This window comes from Puma concolor, chromosome E1 (genome assembly GCF_028749965.1).
Source record: "Puma concolor isolate L17-30 chromosome E1, mPumCon1.1.hap2, whole genome shotgun sequence".
In the NCBI taxonomy this organism is placed as follows: domain Eukaryota; kingdom Metazoa; phylum Chordata; class Mammalia; order Carnivora; family Felidae; genus Puma; species Puma concolor.
Window position 1 is genome coordinate 11,972,940 of NC_141680.1, and position 15,706 is coordinate 11,988,645.

A 15,706-nucleotide genomic window follows, 5' to 3' on the forward strand; every position below is an offset into this window, starting at 1 on the left:
CAAATGCTGAAAAGACCTTGAAGGTGCCCTTCAATGTGCCCTCAGCATGGGCCCCTTTGTCTACCTCCCCGCCAACTGGCCAGCTCTTGCCTACAAATGGGGCTTTGGGGTCTGTCCCATAGCCACCACCCCACTCTTAGGCTCTTTGTGTGCTGGATACTCTGTTCCTCTCTACCTTGACCTCCTCCTGTAGGAACTGAGACCTTCACTCAAAACCGTGAGGGAATAAAAAAAGCCAAATAGTCAAGCACGATCTGGATGAACACATGGTCCCAGGGTCCAAGTTGGGAGACAGCTCAGGGCCTGGCCTCGGCATGGTGAGGTGAGAGGGCTGCCCCCACCCCCCGTATCCCAGTTCCCAGGAGCAGCGGGCTTTCTGGAGAGGCTTCTGCATTGGTATTCTCTGTCCCTCACAGCCCAAATTACACCAGCTCTCCTGGGACCCTTTTATCGCACGTTGTCGCTTCAGCAAAAGGTTATGTACGAGAACATCGAAATCCCTCCCGCATATTAACTAAAAGAGCATTTTTTAAAATGCACAGGAAAAAGCAGCTCACCTAAGAGCCAATTTTTACAGTATCTTAGATCAGAACGAGCACTGGGCCAGCAGTCAAGAACAGGGCCCTTGTCAGAATCCCGCCCTCGCTGGGACCCAGGGCATGTCACTTCACCTCTCTGCCCTCCACTTCTCTCTGTCCAGTAAACATGAGAATAAAAGCCCCCACAATGGTGCTCTATCAGGGGTGCTGTGAGGGCCATATGAGTGACCGCAACGAATGAACCATGCTATGGAACCAGAAGAGTCCAACGGGTGTCTGTGTCCAAGCCCCCCCAAGCACGGCGGTAACAGGCAAGGAGAGTTCGATGTTTCTCCTCAAGTACTACTCTGAGCCCTTTTGCACCTCCTTGTTTTTCTCCAGGAGGTCCCCCCCACGTGGGGCACCCTTTCCTTTTTTTTTTTTTTCCCTGGAGAATTTCTGGAAAACACTTCAAGACACAGTTTGAAATCAGTTCCTTGGTTCTGACATTTTACAGGTGACGTTCAAAGATGTAATCTACCCAAGACAAGTGAGAGCCAGGGGCCAGGATGGGAACAGAGGGCCAGGCAGGATGGAGGTGGGGTGGGGGTGGGGGTGGGGGGTGAGGACTGCACAGGGCCGGGCAGAAGGTGGCAGCCCATCTCAGCTCTGCCTTTAGCACCCCGTGGGCATAGGCGGGTTTCTAGTTTCAGAGAAGCAAAAAGTAGGATTTTCGTGTGAAATCTCATGTTGTATTTTCAACTGGTGTGCTGGACGGGGCACCTGGGTGGCTCAGTCGGTAAGCGTCCAGCTTCAGCTCAGGTCATGATCTCGTGGTTCATGGGTTTGGGCCCCGCGTCGGGCTCTGTGCTGACAGCTTGGAGCCTGGAGCCTGCTTCAGATTCTGTGTCTCTCTCTCTGTGACCCTATCCCGCTCATGCTCTGTCTCTCTCTCTCTCTCTCCCTCTTTCAAAAAATAAATAAACATTGAAAAAAATTTTTTTAAACTATGCGCTGCTCAAACAGCACCCGTCTGAGGGCATCACACAGCCAACAGTTTCTGGTCTGGGTTCTCAGGCCCTGGTCTCTCTACCTCTCCCTGGAAGAGGGCAGAGGGGAGTTAGGGCTGGGCAGCAGGACTGTGGAAAGTAGGTCTTAATTTTCTAGGAGAGGGCTCTCCCCAGAGCAGCAGGGACCTCTTTGAGCCTCTGTGTGCTTTTGTGACACACGGGGATGATAACAGAGCCGGCCTCCCTCCAGCATGCAAAAACTGAAGCCCCTTAACATCACAAAGGGCTCCGAGGGCGCAAAATTCTCAAAGGTTACTTACCTCCGCTGTCAGGATTTGCCCTACTGGCCAATCCAGCTGTTTGGGCTACAAGGAACCTTAAGATAATCCGAGCCTTTTACCGATGAGGAGATGACCAGGGGGAAGTGGCTCTCGCCTCGCATCACAGAGCAGGTGAGTAACTGAATGACAGTGTCAGCCCTGGATGACAGACTCCTTTCAGTGACCACAGTGGGACGCATGATCCCCTTGCTCCTCCCCTAGACAGGAGACTCCAAGCATGGGGAGTGTCAGGAGGGGTGCCCCGCTGGGCCTCCCCTGGGGTTGGGCAGTACCCTCCACACCACAAATACCCAGCAAGGAGGGCCATGCTCAGACACAGCCCTGGGTTCGTCCCCGGCTTCTTACTAGGCCAGAGGGGCCTTGAACCAGAGTTGCCTGACTTCTCCAAGCCTCAGTTTCTTCATCTCTGGAATGGGGATGGTGGGACCTTTCCCTCCTTCACCCTGTGAAATGGGAGTGAAGACGGGAAATAACCAAGAGCTCAGGACCCAGCACTGGGGAGGCCTCGCTGAGAGAACATTCCGAATAATAGGATTTCAGGAATTATTTTATCACCCCCGACCCTGTGCGGCCCGCATCCCCCATGCTGCTCCTCCTCCTGTCCTCCCTGGGGCCCTGGGTACCATTCCTCTCTCTCTGTGCTGCGCCTTCTTTTTAGGGAATTACAATCTGCTGGGCTTTAATTACTGGTCCCCGAGGACATCCACCTCTTTCCCCAGCGAGAGGTAATCATCCCTCCTCCCAAGACTCAGACGCCGCAGGGCTGGGCGGAGCTGCTCCAAACTGAGGCAGGAATTCGGCAGCGGGTCGGCGAAGGCTCCGTCCAAGGAGGGAGGATGCTCTCGTCCAGTTCAGGCCCCAGCACTTAGAACTGGAGGCCTCAGTGCCGAGGGAGGACAGAGGCTATGAAAGGAGAACCGGCCGGCCAGCCAAAGGACTCACAGCCCCACCGGGTCCTTTTCTGATCATCCCTGGCTTTTCTCCTCCTTGGCTCATTCGAGCCCTGACTCCAGCTGTGTTCCCTGCCTGGAACAGCCTTCTTTTCCCACTGCCTTCAGGGTAAAACCCTTCACCACGGTCAAGGCCCCAGACTCCTTTTCAGCCTCCACTCCTGCCTCTCTGCCTCCTTGCCTCCCCCACCCCTGTCTTTCTAGAGCTCTCCTGGCCCTTTTGTGCCTCTGGGCTTCCCGGCAGGCTGTATAGTGACAGTCCCTCCTGTGGTCAAATGCTCCCCCTTTCAGACCCAGGGCCCATGTTTCCTCCACTGGGAGGTCCACCCTGACTCTCCCTGGACATGGCCTGAATGTGCCTCTCTGGGCTGTCAGCAAACATCCGCCGAATGAAGGATTGTAGGAAATGAAACTCGACCTATAAACCAGGCTCCCACCAGATGCCTGCTGTCCCTCCCCAACCCAACCCCCCCCCTCCCCCCGCTGAGCCCCGTCAATGGCAGCAGCTGTGGGAACTCAGTCGTGCATGTACAAGACTGGGTCAGGCCACGGTGAGCCACACGGACAGGGTCAGGCCGACCTGTTCCAGTCGGGTCCCAGCACCCCTGTGTGTGATCTCCACGCTCCCACACCCTCACTTCTAAGACCACTAACAAGGGCCAGGGCGAGTGTGGGATGTGCACGAGGCTGGCCCTGTGCACGGTTTTCAGGGCCCTGCAGACTGAGGTTCAAGGCCAGGCACAGAGGGCGGATATATTAAGCCAAGAGGCTCCAGACTGGCAGCCTGGTTGGGGGAGGGGGGGTGGTGTCTGAATTTGGCCACAGGTGGGTTGCTGGATCAGGTGACAACAGACACAAACCAGGAGATGTCATGTAAACATCGCAATCCTGCTTCCTAAGAAGGTAGGTGACAGGCACCCTGGGCTGCATCCCCACAGGCCACCCTGGCAGAGCTGAGCTGCTGAGCCCCACGAAGGCCAGACAGCCCTCACATCCTCATTAGCTTTGCCCACTGGCCCTGTGGGACTTCGAGGTTGCTGGCCCCCACATTATGCAAACATGAGTTCAGCTTCTGATCACTCCTGCAAAGTAATAGGTTTGCATTTTAAGCAGAACTTTCAATGTTTTGACCCTTTGGCAGTGACGAAAGGAGGCATCTCAGGCCCTGAGAAAGGCAAGCAGCAGGTATTTTTTGGGAAAGCAGGCACCCTATGGGTCAAAGTGCTCCTGGGAGGTGGCACCTTGCAAGGGATGACCTGGGGTAGGCACAGTGTCTCCGCCTGCTTCAGCTCAAAATGCTTTTTGTGCGATGAGTGACACCTGCATGCCTCTCTTCCAAGCCTGACCTTGGGAACAGGTGGATGCTGACTTTTTTGGGTCCCATCTGCCCCTCTAACTCCCCATGACATCATTTCTGATCTCAGAACCCTCCCCTTGGTCAAGGTCCCCCTTAGAATGTGGAACTTGGCTCAGGAGGAACATCCCCTTCCTTTTCACAGACACTATCTTTGATAATGCACCTGCAGGGGGTGTCCAGTGAGATTCTTGGCTCCCTGAAGGTTTCTACTGAAATGACAGTCACCTCAACCCCAGACTGTCTCCTAGAAAGCATGGAATACAACATGTCTCCCACCCTACAAGCCAGCAAACCCAAGGCCCCTGTCGCGCTAACACACAGATGCCCTGAATGGACAGATGAATGCTTAATGAGGTCCTCTGTGCGTCCCGATGCTGCTAGACGTTTGAACAAACCTGACCTGGTTTTCTTTACTTTTCTGACAGTCCGGTCCGGAAAAAGCCATGATCCCCACTGCCCAAAGGGGAAACCAAGGCTCAGTGAAAAGTCCTTGCTTGAGGCCAATGTTCTCATGTGCTTTTGGGTGTGGCTGACCTAAAGAAGGGTCTCCTCCTCTCGGAGAAGCTGGGCCTAGGTGCACAAGTGCAAGTGCGTGGAACGAGAAGGGATAGGGCAGTGGGCCATGCCTGTGGACAGTTGGGTCCCCACAAATGCTGAGCTAAAAGGGTTTACCGAAGCACCTAGCACTTGTGAACCAGGGCAACACATAATTCTGGGGTGTAAGCTGAGGGTCACCTGGTTTATTATTATTATGACTACTTTCTACGACAGTAGTCTTTCCAAGGCTGACTGGGGGCGAGATAACCAGGTAAGGCAGAGCGTGACCAGGCCCAGGTTTTTTCCAGAAAGGTCTTCGTGGCAGATACCCAGGACTATGGGTACACAGTATCCAGCAGGCACTGAGGAGCACCTGTGGCTGGTCTGGTGTCACAGTGTCAGCCACCTCACGGGGGACAGTGGGAGGGAGGAGGAAGAGGCCCTGCCCAGGATGGCGCAAGTGACAAGAGTCAGACCAGAGCTGCCCAGGGCCAGAGAGTCATCTGGCTCCCCACATGAATGGACACCACACCCCTATGCCCTGTGCAGCTTGGATGAGAAAGGAACAATCTCAGGATGCCACGAAGGATAAGAAGGCCTGTCACTGACACCTCAGCGTCTCAGGGTCCTACACAGGCAGGATCCCTAATCATGAGAGACCGGGGCAGCTGGGAGCTCGGAAGTGGGGTCTGGAACTTAGGGTCAGAGAACTGGGTCCAGCCTGGGGTCCCTAACTTCTGACTCCTTGACCTCAAGCATGTCACTTCTCTGTAAAACCTGAACCATGAATACTGACTTTCAGAATCTGTGTTAACGACAAGGCCAGTGTCTAGCCCACGAGTGGGGAATCCATGAAGTCTGGGATCCTGCCAACCAGCTCCCAGGACCTCGGAGAGCACCACCTTGGGAGGTGGGGGCGGGGGGGGGGAGGGGAGGAGTGGGGCGGGGTGGTGGTCTTTAAAATTCAAAGGAGAAGCTCAAATCTGTCTTGGGCATATAATTCCAACACCCGGCCACTCAGTGCCCCCTCCCCAGGAGGGCTCCCCTCCCTTGGGCTGCGCCCTGCAGCCAGACCTGCCCCATTCTGCATCCTCTGGCCTCAGTCTCAGCTTTTCCCGGCCGGGGGATGTGAGCAGGAATGGCTCAATCAGGATATAATCGTTTTTAATTAACGTGCGGATCATTTCACAGGCTGATCTCCTTGGAGACCAGAGGGAAGACGGTCTTTTAAGATTTTCTTTTGCCTCCCCCCGTTCCCAGTTGAAGGCTGCCCCCCCCTCCCCCCTTCACCCACCCAGCCGCAACCTTGAAAGCAGCACAAAAGCCTGCTGCCTGGATCCCTCTTGGGGCCATTAGGAGGAAAGTGTGTGCTCACACACAGACAAACATGCACGTGCCCAAGCTCAGGGGCACGCTCTCCCCCCGCCGGAAATGCACAAATGGGATCAGAGACTCAGAGACATATGCACACACCCACGGACATGGCACACACAGGGCTACACACAGATTCGCACACACACACAGACGTGCGTGCATGCACACGTGCCCAAGCTGAAAGACACACAGACCCCTTAAAAAACATACAAATAGGGTCCAAGGCAGACAGACATGGCACACACACACACACACACACACACACACACACACACGCACGCAGAGGCTGGCAGGCAAATCCACCCCCATACAAATAGGATCAGACACACAGACATGCACACACAGGCATGCATGGATGTGTACACATGCACGGGGACATGTCCAAGCACAGAGATGCACCACAGAAATGTCCAAATAACCGACGCTCATGGGAGGGTTGTTCTGAACCTCGGTGGCCAGCTGGTGTGCTGGCAGCGGGGAAACAGAAGGTTCCTATCCTTCGATGGGAAGTCAGAGCCACAATCACCTTGTCCCCTAGGAGTGCGCATTGCCCCAGCCCCCTCCCTGGTGCCCCGCCACCTGCCCTGCAGGGAAACCCAGGAACAGAAGCCTCCCAGGTCTTGCCTCCCTGCCACGCACCTGGTCTGGATCCTTCTGATCCCAGAGCCCGGCTAACAGCTGTTTCACTCAGCCCTCACAGAGCCCACCCCAGAACATCCAGCCTTTCCTGGCGGTCCAGCGCTGGCTAGCCCTGACACCTGCCCTGGGAGTGATGTCCCCCAGTCTGTCCTCCGGGTGCCCTCTTCTTCTCTTCTTCATTTCCATTCTCCTCCTTCCTGAGCTCCCCTCCCTCACTGATCTCCCCTTCAGTTCCTTTCTCTCCCCCCCCTTTCCCCCTCCTCCCCCTTCCTCCCCAGGGGCTCTCCTGAGATCAATCTAAGATCCAAACAAGTTGAAGATGTGGCTGGTCCTTCCCCACTCCCCCACAGTGGATATCTGTGCCAACGCCTGCCCCCCCCCCCCCCCCCCAGCTCCTGAACAGACCCAGAGCTTGGTCTTTGGACAAGTAAGCCGAGGCACAGGCGTAAGGGCACGACCACTGGGATCCTCTGACAGGAGCCCCACTCCTCTCACTGCACCGGCTTTGGATCCTCGACTTCTCCTTCTGGAAAATGGGATGGCAGAGAGCAAGGAGTTTTGAGGAGGGGCAACACGGGAGCTCCCGGCTGGCCAACCACAGGCTAGCAACTTTGGTGACCCCAGATCCTGTGGGCAGGGCCAGTGTATGTGACACAGAAAGTATGTGACAGGCTTAGGAGCCTATCTGTTGCTCCAGCTGGCCATTGATGCCAGGGGCAAGCTGGGGGCTTCTCCTCTCTTGGATTCTCAGTGCCCCCACCCCTGCAATCTTTGAAATGGGACAAGGTCAGCCTAAAAGATCCCTGGGAACTCTTCCCACACGTAGAAACCAAAATGACAGATCACTAGTTGGTTCCTGGCTGCTGCAAGGCCCAGCGACTGCGGTGTGACCTTGGGACTCACATCCCCTCTCTGGGCCCCCGGTTTCCTCCTCTGTCAAAGGAGGGGGCTCAGACAGGTGATTCACTGCCCAGGCTCTTTTCAGTTCTGACAGAAGGTTCTAGGTTGTGAGGAAGGAAGGGGAATAGTGCCCCACTTCTGGGAAAACGAGAAGCCCATTTCTTCCACTGCAGAAATGTCGGAATCTTCAGCAACAGCAACGTCATTTTGAGAAAATCATCTTAAACATCACAAAAAAGTGCTCTGTGCAAAATATATTCACTACCTCGTGCATCAGGAGCATCCGGAATGTTGAACAAAAGGGGAACAGTAAGTAAATGATGGTACATCCACCCGACTGGAAAAGCCTGAAGATATTAACCATGGTGTTTATGAACAGTTGGTTACAAAACAGGAAAAGGCTCCTGTTAGGGCCAACCAAGAAAGCAGGATATACATCTGAATACAGAGAATGGCTACAAAGTCTTTTAAAAAAAACAAACCAACCACCAAGTCTGTAAAGAACATCAAAATATTAACATTGTCTAGTAGCCCACTGTCAGTAACCTTGTTTCTTTCTCTAGATCTCAGATGGTTCTCTGAACCATATTGTAAAATGTGTATATATTGAAAAGGTTTTTTTTTTTTTTTAATGACTACATGTCTGCTATTGAGAAACTTTCCCCTTTCATTCATGTATTCATTCATTCATCATTGATTCATTCACTCTTGTGTTTGTCCAGCCAAAGCGGAGTGCCCATGGTGTGCCAGGCCCAGGGCTCTAAGATCTGCAGGGAATATTTCTCACCTGCAGGAAACAAATGCGTGGGCGGGGGGGGGGGGGGTAGGGAGACACTCCCCCATAATGGGGCCCTGGGGGGTAGGGAGCAGAAATCAATCTTGCAGGTTTCAGCCCTGCCTCCCCCTGGCCTCCACCAGGCCTGCCCTCAGCTCCTAGGGTCTCCTAGCCCAGTCCACGGGTCAGAAACTCACCCTTAACCGCCAACCATCCAGCTGTGGGTGGTTTAAGGGTCAAGGTGGGGAGCAGGGCAAAGACCAACCCCTTAGCCCACATGGTGATTCTACTTCAAGTTCCCATAACCCTGGCGCATGGTGGCTACCTGGCTGCTGTACCCTCCCTGGGCTCTGATTTCTGCTTCCCTTGAACAAGGCACCACCCAGCCAGGCCCTGTCCCGCTGCCTGAGGCTGCTGAGAAGGGAAGCAGAGTATGGAATCTGCTAGCTCCTGTCAGCCAGTGTCACGCTGTTAGCACGTCAAAGGGTCCCACAGTGTGTCCCTGCTGTGTGGGGGCTGACAGATTTCTGGGAAGGGTTAACTCTTGATATTCCTGAACCAAGCCACAGAACAGCCTGCAAACAGTCTGCCACCCCCCCACCCCCACCCAAGGTGCCTTCCCTCCCCCGCCCCGCCCCCCTGCCCAGAAGTCCTCTCTTTAACTAGGCAGAAGGGTTTCTTTCCCAGGCCTGGGTTGCCAGCCTGGGGTCCCCGGGCCTCCCTACTCCGGGAAGGAGGAGCCCAGGAAGCTCGCCTGGGAATCAATTGAGGCAGATTTCCATGGACTCTTCTCGGCCCCTAGTCCTGTTCCAACTAGCCTTTCACCCGATCCACACCTTCCCCCCCAGAGCGAAAGGATCTGGGCGCTTGGAGTGACGAGAAGCTTCTGACCCCAAGACCCCTACTTTGCGTTGAGCACACCCTCACAGGCCTGCGGCCCCCAGAAATTCTCCGGTCTAGAACTCCCCTCCCATGGCCCCAGTGGGAAAAGGAGAAGTTCCCACCACTCCCCTCCCCCTTTCTTCCCCTCCCCTCCCCCCCCCCCCCCCGGGAGGGAGCGAGGCGTCCGGATCTCCGGGTCACCGGAGCGGTGTCTGCTGTGGATCGCAGGAGACAAACACTCCGTCACTCTCTCTCTGTCTCTCTCGCTCTCACACACACATACACACACGCGCACACACACACACAATCACCCTCGGGATCACCTCTGAAGCCCGCATTGTACGGGGAGGGGAGGAGGCCGAGTTGCAGGGAGGAGGTTGGGGGGGGGGCGTCCGACGTGCCTGAAGTCACCAGCCAATCAACAAACCCAAGAGGGTCTAGAATCCACGACCCCAGGCCGGGCCGAGAACCCCACCTTACCCCCGCCCCCTCCCCCAGCACAGCACCATCCGACGTCCACGTCTCTAACCCAAACAAGCCCCTCCCCCAAGAAGTCCTCCCTCCCCCTCCCCCTGCTCCGGGTCACCAGCCCCCAGAGAGACCCAGCTACGACCCCCACCCCCGACGGCAAGGCGCGAGATTTCATTGTCAGCCTGGCCACTCAGGCGCGCGTGAGGCGGGGGTGCAGGGCAGGGGGGCCTGTGTGGCAGGCTCCGGCGCGGGGAGTGGGGAGGGGTCTCCAGGGGAAGTGTTTGAAGCTGCTCCTCCAGCTCTGTCCAGATCCGGAAGCTGCCGGGGGAGGGAGGAAGGCGGGGGTGGGGAGAGCGCGACCTTAAGCGCTCGCAGGCGGCAAGGAGGGGCCGCGGCGGCCGGAGGAAGCGCCCGGAGGCGTCGGGGGCGCCGAGTCCCCGGGGAGGCAGCGCTCTCGGGAAGTTTCCCACCGGTTGCCTGGAGCAGGACAGGGTGCGCAGACGGCCCTCCCCGGCCTGACCGGCTCCAGCGCGCAAACTGCGAACTTGAGCAAAACTCCTTCGTCTCTGGCGTCCCTCACCTTCCCATCCGCGGCCACCAGCCCCGCCATCTCAGCCCCCTGTCGTCCACCAGGGCCACAGTCGCCAAGACCTCTCACCAATGTATTGTGGAAGAAAGGGGAGGGGGAAGTCCCCAACACAACCGAACTGCGGCCACACACACAAAAAAAGAAAGAAAAAAAAAAGAAAAGAAAAAGAAAAAGAAACAAACAAAAAAGGAAAGAAAGAAATTCCTTCTCCTGAGACCGATTCCCTCAACCAGCGTGGAAAACCCCCAAACAGGCAAATCTGCAACTCCAGCCAAGATCGCGGCGCGGCGGGAGGGGTGCCCGCGGCCGGCGGCCACCAGCGCCGGCAGCCCCGGGTTTGGGGCAGGTCTGAGCGCGGCGGCGTCCCGGGGGCTCCGGGAGCCCTCGCGCCCCGGAACGGCCCCCCGAAGACACAAAGCTCTGCCGCCAACAATACCTGCGGGTTCCTCCTGGATCTCCCGGGCGCCGGCGCTGCGCGTCTCGCCGTCTCCCCTTCCCCGCGCCGTCTCTCTCCTCCTCCTCCTCCTCTCGCGCGCGCTCTCCCCCTCGCCTCTTCCAGAACGCGGCGGCCAGATGAGATCCTTGGGAGAAAAAAATGTGAGCGCTCGCACGATTCCTTTCTCTCCGCCCGCCGCTCGCGGCGGCACCGGGCTCGCTCCTTTCTCCCTCGCGCTCCCGCGCGCGCCGCGCCTCTCGCGCCCCGCGTTTCCTTCTCAGCAGCCCCTGCGAGCGCCCTCAGTAGCCATTATTCACGGGCCACCGGAGGACAGGAGGTAATTAGAGACCGCCCCGTGGCCGCATCCACTCTGCAAGCGCGATGCGGGCTCGGGGTGCGCGCGGGGAGGGGCGCGCGACGAGGGGGCTTGGCTGCGCGCAGCCCGCGCCCCAGACGCGGGGGAGGGGGAGGAGGAGGAGGGGGCAGGGAGGGAGGAGGCGAGGGGAGGAGTGGTGAGCTCGGGTAGGGAGCGGGAGGAGGGGGCGCCGGGGAGACGCTCCCGCGGCTCTCACCGCGGGGGCTCGGGGTCACCGGCTAGGAGGCTCCAAGGCGCTTAGGGACCGGGGGTGGGGGGTGAGTGTGTGTGTGTGTGTGTGTGTGTGTGTGTGTGTGTGTGTGTGTGTGTGTGTTTGTGCGCACGCGCGCGTGTGTCAGAGATGGAAGGGGAGGGAGGGAAACGCTTTAATATTTTTCCAGTGACTTACGAGCCCGTGGGTGAGCTCTTGGGTGCGCGGTTAGGTCCGTGTGTGTGTGCCGGTGTGGCCGTGTATTTCTGGTCTGCCCGACGTGTGAATGTCACGGGGTTTGGGGGGTCTGGCTACGAGCTTGCGAGTGTCTTGCTGGGCCTCGGAGGAACTGAGTGATGCGGTGCCTGCGTGGAGTTGTGTTTGTGTGCGATCGTTTATGGAGGGTTCTGTGACTGCGTGGGTGGGACTGCGCCCCTGTGGGGCTGCATGTATCCGAGGGGCTGTGTGTACAGGATCGTGTCTGCGTGGGCCCGAGTGTGCCTCAGGGCTGTTGTGTGTCTGTGTGGGTTTGTTTGCGAGTGGGATTGCGGTTGTTGGGGCTGTGGGTCTGCGCGTGGAGGGGGCAGTACGCCTGTGCAGGGCTGTGGGTCGACGTGAGGCTGTGGTGTGCGTCTGCAGGCGGTCTTGTGTGTGGCTGCGTAGGGCTGTGTTCTGCGTGCGGGTCTGAGGCCTGGCGGGCGCGGGGGTCAGGAGGGGGGCTCCGCGTGGTGTCGACGATGGCACCGCCGCAGAAGAGCCGTTTAAGGCGCGAACAGGCTGCGCTGGGGTCGGGGCGCAGCGCGACGAGTAGTGGCGGAGGAGGGGCAGGTAGAGAAGGCGGAGACGAGGGGGCCTTCATCTTGCGCCCCCCCCCCCCCACCTCCGCACCAGAAACGCAGCTTGGAGATCCTGGTACTTGCCGGCTCCGCGGTCCTAGAGGCACTGGGTTTGGGGGACCCTGCTGGGCGGGGGAGACGCCTATGGGCTGGTGGGGGCAGTGGGAACTGAGACTCTGGAGATCCGGAGCAGCTCACAAGTGCGCGGCGAGGGCTGCCTGAAGAGGCGGGCGGCAGCCTGGAGACGGCAGAGGACTGGGCCAAGACAAAGGAGAGCGGGGCCGGGGCCTCGAGGCGGGACCGCACCTCCAGGTTCCCCCCCCCCCCCCCCCGCGGCGGAGGGGCAGCCCAGCCCGCGCGCTTCAGGCTGTCGCGTGGAGCCCCGGGGCGGTGGTGCGGTGGCGCAGCCCCTCTAAGCCCCAGTCCAGGAGCCGCCTCGGGGAGCAGCTCCAGGGCCCCGGGGGCACGGAATTACACGCCCCGCGAGGGGCCGCCGTAGCGGGGGGGGGGGGGGGGGGGGCGGGTTCTGAGCTTAGCAGGCGGACGCCAGCGCCCCGGGGCTGTGATTGAGCGCTCGCCTGGCCCGCCCCTCGCCAGGCTGCTCACCGCCCACGCAGCCATTCATTCATTCATCTATCCGTCTCTCCTTCTACCCACCCTTCCATCCAGACACGTGTCCGACCTATCGTCCGTTCACCCAATTATCGCGCCAGGGATCACACCGACGTGTCAGACCCGGCTCTCTCCACTCTCTCTCCTGCTTGCCAGTCTTGCTTGTCGTGCTTTCCTTGGCCCCCCACCGGTGCTCCCCGCTCGGGGCCCCTCTCTGTTCTGCCAAGCGGGGAGGAGTGCACCCACGACCTCTATCACACTTAGGTTTTGCTGTTCAGTGATTGCCCGACTTCCTCTATTAACCCCCACCCTGCCCCTACTAACCTCTCCATGCATCCTACACTCTACTCCCGCAGCAATTATGAGCCAACTGGGTGTGGGGAGCCTTCTCCCCACCCTGCGGCCCTCCCTGAGGTCTGGTGGCTTCTTAGAGAGGGCAGTGGCAGGCAACTGCCACTGCTTGAGCTCTTCTTAAGGCCCAGCCTCCTGTAGGCTGGGGGGAGGGGAGGGAGGAATGGGGACTAGAAGGGGTTTCATGGATTGCTGTGTGTCCAGGTCTTTGGCTAAGGGCTGTGCAGGCTTAGGGCCTGATGGCACAGAGGCCGCCAGTACCCCAGTGGCTTGAATAGTCACTCCCAAACCTACCATTGGTACAGCGTCAAGTGGGAAACCAAAAGCACAGATTCCTGGGCCCTAGCCCAGACCTAACCAATCCAAGTGCCCAGGGCCTTTGTACATGCTCTTTCCCCTGCCTAGGAATCAACAGCTTATAGCCAGGCTCGACAGTGGTCACTGGCCTGGAACGTCTTACAGGCTCCCCAGACTGCTGGGTGCATCTGCCCAGGGGCAAAGAGCCAGCCTCACTCCCAGAAATGGACCCTAATGTGCCCTCTGGGCTGACCCCTAGCTCACGTGGTAAGGATGCAGCAAAAACAAAGAAGGCAACCGTGGGCACCCACTCCCAGCCGGCAAGCCCTGGGCAGCTCTGGTCTTCCCATCTGTAGAACCCAGGCTACTTAGCCCCTATCTTCAATGATCTGGCCTTGGGAACCAGGATTCTCAGTCCTGAGGCTGCGGAAAGGCAACATTAGACAAAAAAAAAAAACACCCCAAATCCCTGCTGGGGATCACCAACCCAGCCGCAGACTGGCCTGCAACCCCTATCATAGTGCTGCCTGACCCCTCAGCCTCAGACTGTCCCTGTCACATTTGACTCAGCCACCTCCTCCGTACAGCCACCCACAAGGTCAAGATTGGCAGGTAGGGTGTGAGGGTGGTAGCGTGTGCCCCCTTTTATCAGGAGGGGAGGGACAGGCTCCCCTCCCCTCTCTGGTTTCAGAGTGAAGTAAAAGTCCTCACAGTCTCTGATGAAATCCCACACAGTCAGGCCCCCACTACCTCTCTGGCCTCATGCCCCTCCCCCTTTCCCACTACTTTGTCTTCTAGATGGTCCTTGAATTCACCAGGCGCACTCTTACCTCAGGGCCTTTGCACTCGCTTATCCCTCTGGCTGCAGTGCTCTTCCCCACCTTCTAATGTACCATATACTTTGTTTATTTAAGTGTTTTGCAGTTATTTTTGTCTGTGCGCTCACTGTGTACCCTCTGTACCTAGAATGGAGGCTGACACACATTCAGTAGGTATTGAATGAAGAAATGAATGAACGAGTGAATGAATGAATGAGGTTGACCCAAGCCGCCTTCTTGGGAGCCTATCCCAGCCCAGGGCTTTCTCTTCTTTGAACCAATAGCCCCCTTGGAGAAGAATGGGGGAAGGGGATGGAGAACATCACGGCAAGATGCATCACATGACTCATCCGAGGTCACTCAGTGAGTACTCTTCACCCATTCTGGAATCTGGGCACACGTCCTAAGGGTTTGGAGGAATAACACGGTGGGGGGATGGCTTGTCCCAAGGAGAGCAGAGCCCTTCATCTGTCCCAGGGGTCTCTCTGTTATTCTGGGGGCAGTGTAGAAGAGGGGTCCAGATTCACATCTGCCGGGGGGGGGGGGGGGTTGGAAACCCCCAACCCGACCAGAGCCCTTCTATAAGTGTTGTCACAGAGGGTCACCAAGACAACCCCTCAAGTGGGGACCTACTCATCTCTGAGAGGAGACACCCAGGCTGAGAGCCATCTCAGGATGCATCAAGAACACACAGGAAGACAATCTGATCCCTACTGGACTATTAGTTTCTAGGGAAACCTTGCTCACCTCTGCCTGGCACAGAGCAGGTGCTCAGTATGCATTTAGCAAATGAACACATGAAGGAGAGACAGTGTCAAGGTTCAAACTTAGGTCTACATGGCCCCCGAACCCTCACCTGTTCCATCAGACCCCACTGGTTGCGGGGGGAGGGGGGATCATGGGATCGTGACCATGGGATCATGGTGGTAGTACCCAGCACATAGCAGGTACTTCATAAATGCTGAGGGAATGACTGGCCGGGGAGGATGTCTCTCTGGCAGGTTCCCTGCTCCGGCCAGGGGTCTGACTCCACTGCTCACCACATGAGTCCTTCCCCAGGCTCAGTAGGGAGGGGGACCCCCTCATGCTTGGCTGGCAGGAGAGTTTTATGGGCCACGGTGGGAGTGGTGGGAGTGCTCACGGGTGTCAAAGGGCCAGATGCTTCCTGGGGAGGTGCGGCTGTGCTCAGGAGAGCCTGGGCCTGGACAGGTCAGCCCTTTGTTTGCCCAGTGCAATCTGGATAGAGCTGCTTTCCTGCAAAGTGTGTGTCCAAATACCATTCCAGTGTTAAATAATAAACAGGAGCCAGGGAGGAGACGCCAGGCAGGGGCCTGGGGAGAACAGGCAATGGGGTGAGTGGAGCTGCCAGATGTTAGGCTCACTGACGGGCCACCAGGGACAGGGGTTAGCCAAGGGCCACCCAGGTGGGCACAACAGGCAGAGAAGA

General features: G+C 57.9%; 1 protein-coding gene and 1 pseudogene across 1 annotated transcript in view; one reads left to right on the forward strand and one right to left on the reverse strand.

Annotated features, from left to right (window-relative positions):
• RAI1 (retinoic acid induced 1) overlaps nt 1-15,706 on the reverse strand; it is a 119,983-nt gene that overhangs the window by 70,100 nt on the left and 34,177 nt on the right. The window contains exon 2 of the mRNA XM_086686201.1: nt 10,780-10,924. The gene's annotated coding sequence lies outside the window, so the exon portion shown is untranslated. The remainder of the gene's footprint in view (nt 1-10,779; nt 10,925-15,706) is intronic.
• Nucleotides 11,161-12,680, forward strand: LOC147574078 (uncharacterized; annotated as a pseudogene).